At 42.3% G+C, this 8,857-nt stretch overlaps 1 pseudogene; it reads right to left on the bottom strand.

The window, feature by feature from the left end:
* Positions 1-1,013: 1,013 nt before the first annotated feature.
* On the bottom strand, positions 1,014-7,545 carry LOC136524285 (folylpolyglutamate synthase-like; annotated as a pseudogene).
* Between the last annotated feature and the right edge of the window lie 1,312 nt (positions 7,546-8,857).

The following is an 8,857-nucleotide window of genomic DNA, read 5'->3' as shown; positions in this document are numbered from 1 at the left end:
CGGTCAGAGGTGTATAAGAATAAAAGTGCCACGTCGTATCGCTAGCTTTGCTCACTTCTCCTTGCATGGCTTTAATTTTTGTTTTTTCCTCCTATCCTACACAAAGTGATGGAACCACACTTAGTGTCCGTAATGGCCACAAATAGTCCGAGACATCTGCAGAAGCAATGGAAAAACTAAAACCCAGTGTTAGCTGTCGACCAATGTTATTCTTAGTGCACCAGAAACACAGGCGATTAAAAAAGTATATTTTCATCATACGATAGCTAATTGTAAAGAAAATGCAATTGGCCTTTTTGAGAAGTATGGTCATGAAAATGAATTGAATTTCAGAGGATAGAATGACAAATAAGCTTATATAGAGCATCAAAGAACAAGAACAGAAACTAGCTCAGTCGAATGATAGGAATAGAATTATCCTCAACTGGAGGAAAGCGGGGGAAATGGTAAGACATAGGATACATATGTACCTACCTCTTCTCTGGTTCTGGTTCAGGACCTTCTTTTTTTTGTTTTAATCTGGTTTCACTCTGAAGAATTCATTCTGCAAAAGAATTTGTACCATGTCAGTTCCAGTTCTGCTTCTATGCAAAGTACTCAGGGAAACCCAGGACAACCACTGATGTCGACAGCTACTCTCCAACGGGGAATGCTGCCGAAAAATACATCTGCAATTACCACAACAAACATTTATAGAATAGATGATTTATAAATACTGATTTTCTAGAGGAAGTATAAATAAATGATATGATTGGTATAATAAAATTCACTGTTTGTACATTCTAAAATTTGGTTACATTCTTCTGGACTGAGCATGTAGTGGTACATAATGCCAAAAAAGGCAGGGAGCCAGGAACTTAAAGAAACGATGAAATACAACAATTTTACAGTTGATCGGAACTGAAATCAAATGCCTTTCAATTTCTTCCAGTCTTCTAACCAAGTTGATATATTGTGTTATCCCACTCACAAATTTCGATAAGCCTCAAGTTAGTGCCATAGTGGTCCATAGGCAGCCATTTCACTCTGAACAATGTGCCATTCCAAATGAAGTTACTTCTTGAGCAATCTCAATACATCGCCAACAAGGTGCAGGGAGCCAGCAGCTAAGACCTGGCTCAGGTGTGGAAATGCAAATGTATCAGTAAGTAGGAAAGCAGTTGCTAGAGAAATGTAGAATGTAAAAAATAGCTATACCATGGAATAGAACGGAAGGAACATAAACCAAAAACAAATTTAACAAAGATGTTAGATATTCAAAGTAATGGAAAACGCAACAAAAGAAAAGCAAGAAAACATAAATATGTACGCAGAGTCGTACACCAGCAATCAGATTAACAGGATAACACACAATACATGACAATATTAATGAAGAAGTACATGAATCAGTGACGGTTACTGCAGAAAATGTGATACACTGGCACTCAATTCTGCAAGTCCATGAAATAACCTTGTACTGAGGGAATAATGGACCGAACACTCTAGATGCACATGATAGGATGTCTAAGTGCTGTGGAACATTTGAGAGAACACTATAGAGATTGTAGCATATGCTTTCACCTGAAATTGAATCGATTGGTTTTGTTGAGCAGTTTCCCTTAGCCATTTAATTGCCAACGGAAGAGATTCAAAAACTGAGCTAGTTCTGCTAGAGTTTGCATCATTTCGACCTGCAGCATTCCCACAAAGTCCATATATCATCTTCAACTCAATGTTTCAATAAGAAAACACATGCTGACAACTAAACACAATTTCACAATGAAGTTTGGAACAACCTTTATTGCCATGAGGCAGGTTTTCCCACACCTTTTGGAGTGACAACTGCCATGACAGATCAATTTGTTCACGCTCGGAAGGTGGGGATGCAAGGGAACCAAGCTTGTTGTACTGTGATTGGTTTGGCACAAATAAGGCCTGCTCAAAGTGGAGCCCTGAGAAAAATGGTTACTGATATTATAAGACCAACAGGAGCATTCATGCAACTCATGATACAAGTACATTGATCTTGAAGAGCAAGCAAATACAGAGTATGGCAGCTAGTTCATACAATACTTAACCAGCTGGTTAACTAGCCACTCATTGGAACAGGACAATTTCTACATGATATGCATATCAGCATTGGTTATGGGAGAATCTTGTATTTTCTCCAGACATCACTACATGTGAGTAACTATGGAAGGAAATATTATATGGTTCAAGATCTTCAAACAAAAATAAAGAATTTGACTGATTGTACCATTTTGAGCACATGTATCTAGAAGACGTGGGAGCAATCTCTGAGGATCTCTTACAGTCATGCAATTGAAAAGGAGAAACTGCAAATATAAAAAAAAATCCAAAAGAGGATGCATAATAATATATAATAAGTAAGAAAAATGGTATGTGCAAGAGAGAGAGAGAGATGTGATTCGACACGAAAACTGCCACCGTAACGCATACCTTCCTAGAATCCCTGTCAGTATGAGGCTGCTCCAAAGAACCTGTCTGCATTCCATCATTATTTGTAACGTGGGCAAACCATCTTGCACACATTTCCATGCTTTCTGGACTATGTGCCCCATCCAAATAGAAAACCAATGAAGAATCACGATCCTTATCGTTTTCTGAGTTCACTTGTGGATCTGGAACAATCTGTGCTCGACCTTGCAGACAAGCACTTGACAGCCCTTTGATGAACTGATCTGGCAAGGCGCCCTGCATTCAGTGGTAGAATGACAACTGCCGCTAATATATCTTGCAGGGAAATAAATACATACATATTTGGAGTACTTACAGAATGTTTGGCATGTATTCTGTTCAAATGGCCTTGCCTCTCAAGCCAGGTATTAGCCAATGCAACTGCAAGACCTGCATTCATGTATTGGTGTTCACCATGGAGTCCAAGAGGTTGATCCTCTAATTTCTGTGGGTCCAAAGGCTGGACTACTTGAAGAGAAACCTTTAGAGAATTTCAGTTGATTATATCAAAAGCTGATCGTAATTATAGTCATGTTAATGGACAAATTAATAAAGGCAGCGTTATGGACTAGGCATTGGCCTGGAGCCATGGGTTCAGCAGTTCAAGGCCAAGCAACAGCTGCACATCACACAACAAATTAGCCGTGTGGTCTGCCAAGGAAACATGTGAAGATTAGATTAGTATTGATCAGTTTGGTAGTTAAGGTCATTTAGTTGTATTTGTTAGCTATGTTTATTAGGAGCCGGCCTATAAAAGAAAGGCATACATCAAGATCTAGGGATAGTAGGAAGAACCGTCGCTAACCACTGAGAAAGGTCTTCCTTTGTCACTCGCCAACAACCATGCTTGCTGCACCCATGCCTCCTTCAACAGTGGCATCAGTGTCATCTTCACCACCAGTATTGCCACTGCCTTTGTCTGCCTTAGGCCATGGCATTGACTGCGCTCACAGTGGTATGGAGCCATGGACCACTTCTCCAACTGCATCTTTCTATTGCTATTATTTGTGTCGCAGTTCTTCCAACTGCTTCACCAGAGTCTTCACCTCCCACTGGAGGCTCTGGGATAGCAGGAAGAACCAGCTAGTCGCCCTCCCTCTAGAGGCTCTGACTGCTTTCTAGGGTTCTTCTTGCTTATCCTTAGAGCTTGCCGTATTGCCTTCCTTTTATAGGATGGCTCCTAAGTCCTAACAAGCATAGCTAACAGATTCAACTCAAGGATCTTATCTAACAAACCAATCCATACTAATCTAACCTTCACACTGTTGCCAGCCACATAGCTAGGTTGTTGCGCTGATGAATGAGCACCTATTGCTTGTCCTTGAACTGCTGAAACCATGGCTCCAGGCCAATGCCCCAGTCCATAACATGCAAGACATGGTGACAACTAAAAAGGACTGCGACATAAAATGTAACATACACCCAACTCAGAAGCTCGCTGCATCAGTACAGACATTGCCTCTTCTGGCTGTGGAACTGTATACGCCAAAACTCCTTTCTGTATTGAGGAAAAAGGCCATATATGGAGAAAAAAAAACAGTTTTAGCTACAGTAGGTCAGCTGATGAATATCCAGGCAAAGCTAGCAAAACACCTTAAGTATCCCAGCCTTCTCTCCAGCAATTTCTCCAAGTGTGTTTCCTGCTTATTGGGAACAAGCATTGGCTGTGTGAAACAAATCTACTAAGGATGCTATTTCATCTTTCAGTTTCATAACTAACCAAGAATTTCCATATGATCATACCCAAGGGATGATACTCCACAAACGACAGGTGCTCTGACCTGCAAGTGTTCACAAATCAGCTATGCTCCTCAGCATTTGTTCAAGTCAAGGTATTAAAGAGCGTACACAGTGCAGAGAGCTCCCGCTCTGTGCGGGGTCTGGGGAAGGGTGTTAGTGGCAAGCCTTACCCTCGCCTGTGCAATGCACTTCCGGTCACAGGCGGTAAGACTACCGCTTGCACCAGGCCCGGTATTGTCAATGATTTTCACATGCACTAAGTGTGAACTTCAAACAGATTATGCACAGTGCAACTGAACCTAGATGGTTATATGAGCCAACTACAGCATCACTGATTATTAAGCTTGCACAGAGATCTCAGTCCAAACTTTTTGAATACAAAATATAGTTGTAAGGTTCAGCATTTCAATCAGAAAGTCAAGATGGTATATCAACATAAGTCTTGCTAGTCAACAAGCTTCCTTTTTGTTTGGTGAATGGTGATTATATACTATAATAGTATAAATCATGAACACTTTCTATTACCGCGTACTGTTATTTGAGTAGAAAATAATAGTAAGCATACTACACACCACATTAGTTGCATCATACTTCCCTCCCAAACCAACCTCGAGCACCGCGACATCCACCTGCTTAAACAGGACAAAACAAGGAAATTTTTTTTAGCATGCTGCTAGGAAAGGATAAAAAATTTGAGCAGCATCCGACAGCTTCATCTACCTAAAATGGTAGTGCTTCTTAAATAAACTTATTAGATAATTAAGGACTTTATAATGCAGATTATTAATAATGTGTCATATCTGTCAAGAGCATTAGCAGCAGACAGTTTGAGTGGAGATGATGACAGGTACTCCTACTGTCCACGTATAGTAGGCACAACTCCAAAAACACCAAGACCAAGGAATTGTTTAATTACCGCGAGTTTTTAGGAAACTTCCTTTAATTTCGCCTCCAAATAACTCCGCCCCATGCATCCCCGTCATGCGCCGTTAGGGCTCGCCCCGCATGCATTCTGTTTAGCTTCTACGCAAATGTAGATTCCTTCGAGCTAACGTCTAGTGCTAACGGCCAGCTGCATGCGCGAGAGCTGAAGAGTCCAAGGGTAAATGCTGCATGCAGCCATGCGCATAGCCACCTTGTATTCGAGGACAGAATAAAAATATGGTTACGCCTACTATACATGGACGGAGGGAGTATTATGAAGGAAGCAATCTTTTAGATTCCACTATGACACAAAATATGCTTTTCAACCAATTTATTTTCATACAAAATGAGGCAACATCCACGAATTCCCTCAGGCTGGGAAAAAAATCCATTAAAAAAGGAAGCTGGGATATGCTTCCTACACCCACTACATGATTAAAAAAGTTGTGGACTAGAAAGTGTTTTGCAAAGTATTAACCTGCTCATCTGAAAAGATCTTGAATGCTAACAGTGCAAGGAACCTAAAGTAGGCTGGCATTGGTACATCATCACCAGTTCCTGTCCTGGATGGTACAACAAATATTTCAACAGTGTCAATGATTGTTTCCAAGGAGACCATAAACTCAGAGTAAAATGTCGCAGATCCACTGTTGTTTCTTTGATATTTCACCAACCATATAAAGAAAATCAGGTGGATAGTTACCTTCAGTTTGTTCCAGCACCACCAGAAATACCTAATAAACTTTTCTTCCGAAATGTCCAGCCTATAGACTCATCAGAACATAGGATATTCAATATTCAATAAGTGTCAAGGCACATAATGATAGAAAGAATTAAATAAATTCAAGCAACTCAACTATAAATGCCTTCAGAACAAGCTAAAACCGAACAGATAAACAAAATAAAGGTTGAAAGGCGGTAACGGAGAAAATTACCCATCAAGCCGAAATCGCTCGCGGACATCCATCAAATGCGGTGAAGTGAAGAGCCCAGTGCGGAAACCACATGATCGAAGGATTGACTCAGCAAATGTGCATGTTGAACCCTAAAGGATAGGAAAGATACATAAATTTCAAGATGCGTCCATTAAACATTTTCTTTTGCAAGACTGGCATAGAGTTTCCACAGTACATTGAGCGCTAGAACAATCTAAAAAGAGCTTCATTTCATTTACATTGGTCTGGCAAACAAAGCTTGCAGTCCAGTCCATTTCTCAGGAAAGAGAAACTACACAGATATGCAGGTTTCCAAAGTAAACCAGTTCTACAACAAAGATTTTGCTGGTTGCGATTATGATTTCAAATACCCCAGTCTCCCAGAAATTAAAGACACATGATTCCTCCTGTGTGCTCTCCTTTTTTTAGTGCCAAGACTGTAAAATGCTGGCTCCAATGTTCCATAGGGAAACACAGGCCAAACAGAAACAAATTGGATATCAGGTGTGTGGGTGTGTGTTGTAAGGGTTCTAGACCCTCTTTCTTCTTAATACAAAGATACGCAGCTTTCCTGCGTCTGCATGTTCTAGGAAAAAAAAAAGAAACAAATTAGCACTGATCACTGAGATATTGTTATAACTCCATAACAACTACCGTCGTGAATCGTGATTGTGCAAGATCACCAATAAGTGTGTTACTGAAACCGCATAGCTAAATCCATCGGAAGCAGTATAGAACTAAAACAAATAAGAAAAGGTTAACCCCACAGTGCAACAGCAGAAGTAGCGGTTACCTTTCCTTTGGTCCCAGCAACGTGAACCACTTTCAACTGCGCGATGGACTCCTCCAGCTCAAGTATCTGACAACACAACCACACCTCAATCAGAAACAGCAGCAGCAGCAGCAGCAGACACCGAGACACGAACCAAACGGAAACAACCCAGCGTCACCCACCTGCACGTACTTGGCCATGAGCTCCCACTGGTTGCCGCGGTTGCCGGTGTCCGCGCGCACCTTCTGCGTTATCAGAGACGAGAGGCACCCGAGCACCTCCTCGTATTCCGTCGACCACATCGCCAGACCTGCGCTCCACACGCACCATCGATTCACCAGCCAGAAAGGCAAGGGAGACTTAATGGTACGGGATCAGCTGGCTCGTCGTCGCTCACCTGCGTGCGCGACGCCAGCCATGGCACGGGGGAGGGGAGGAGAAGGGACGAGTGAACCGGTCCGGGGAGCGGGTGGCCTAGGTTGGGGACAAGCGGGCGGGGTGGGGCGGAGCGGAGTGAGAGGGCGAGGTGGCGGAGGTGCGCGAGGCGCGGCGTGGGCATGGCGACGGAGGCGGGTACGAGTAGCGTGGCAGCGGCGGAGGCGGTCGGGGAGAGTGGTGCGTGTCGGGGACGCGCGCCGCCACCCGCGCGCATCTCCGATGTCCGATGAGTGGCGCGGAGCGGATCCGCCAACTTTTATGGCGAAAACGTTGGTCCTGGATTCAGGATCGACTTATGTTCTTCTTTTCATTTTTTTTCTTCTTCTTCTTTGGTTTCAGCTCGGGCCAGCTCTGATGGGATTCGTTATTGGCCTTTGGCTGGCCCATTTATACGACCATCGTTAAGAAAGAAAATTCATACGAGAGGCAGCACTTCACTAGAAACGCAACCGCTCTAAAAACCTAAAAAAACAAACAAAATCATTCAAGTTTTTTTAAAAAATCCTTCCGACTTATTGGAAAAAAAACTATATCTGTCCAACTTTGAGTAATTTTGATGGTAGGCACCAGTCAAGAATAATTGAAAAAACAAATCTAAATAGTCGCCACCATAATCTTATAGTTTTATAAAATAAAACATCACTACCATATTTCTCTGTGATTTTGTGAGGCCACTGTTATCACCAGAGCCCCACCAAGTCACTAAGTACAAATACTATTGCGAGACTCATTAGGAGACCAAGTCACTGAGACTGTCTCCAACAACCGTTACTCAAAATATAAGACCCATTCCACATTTTGATAGCGCTACAGGCAAAAGGTTCAATATCTATATTTGGTCTTCTCCAACAACAAGATCCAAAAGAGAACTCATTTCTATAAATGAGTCTCCAGGAAAGAGGATACTCAGATTTGGGTTATACCTCTCAAGACACCCAAAATAGGTCTTTCATATAAATACTCTGTTGGGGCTATAGGTATTCTATTGGAGACCCATTAGGTATTCTATTGGAGACCTATTTTGGATTTGGGTCTCCTTATAAGTCTCTTATTGGAGATATTGGAGATAGTACAAACACAATTCCTATCCTTCGTTCATCATGCCACCTCACGTCCTCCCATCTGCCATCCCTCTAATGAGAAACGGTTTACAGAAACCATCAATCATGCACTTCCTTTCTCAGTTTCTAGACTCCTCAGTTCGTCCCATCTATAAATGAATCAATGACAAGCACTTCATCCAATGCATGCCATGGGCATACGAAGCATCAAAAGGTTTGGCCTCCCTCACCAGCTCTATAAGAGCAAGTATAATAACAGGCTGTAAGCCGACTAAATGCTGAGGTGGAGGAGAGAGGAGAGGAGAGAGAGGAGAAGTGGGCTGTAAGCTTACAACCGGCTTGGGCACAAGAACCAAGAAAATCTGTGAGAAAGACAAGTGGGTCATGTATTAACTGTAAAGAGCTAACCACTGTATAAGTGGACTAAGAAAAGACTGCAAAGAACCTTACAGCCAGCAAGCCGATGCAGCCCCTCAACTCCGGAACTCACCTCTGCATCTACAACTACTGGGCTTCTTGTCAGTTAAATG

This window comes from Miscanthus floridulus, chromosome 2 (assembly GCF_019320115.1).
Source record: "Miscanthus floridulus cultivar M001 chromosome 2, ASM1932011v1, whole genome shotgun sequence".
Classification (NCBI taxonomy): Eukaryota; Viridiplantae; Streptophyta; class Magnoliopsida; order Poales; family Poaceae; genus Miscanthus; species Miscanthus floridulus.
Note: the sequence above shows the minus strand (reverse complement) of the source record. Positions and strands in the feature narration are given on the sequence as shown.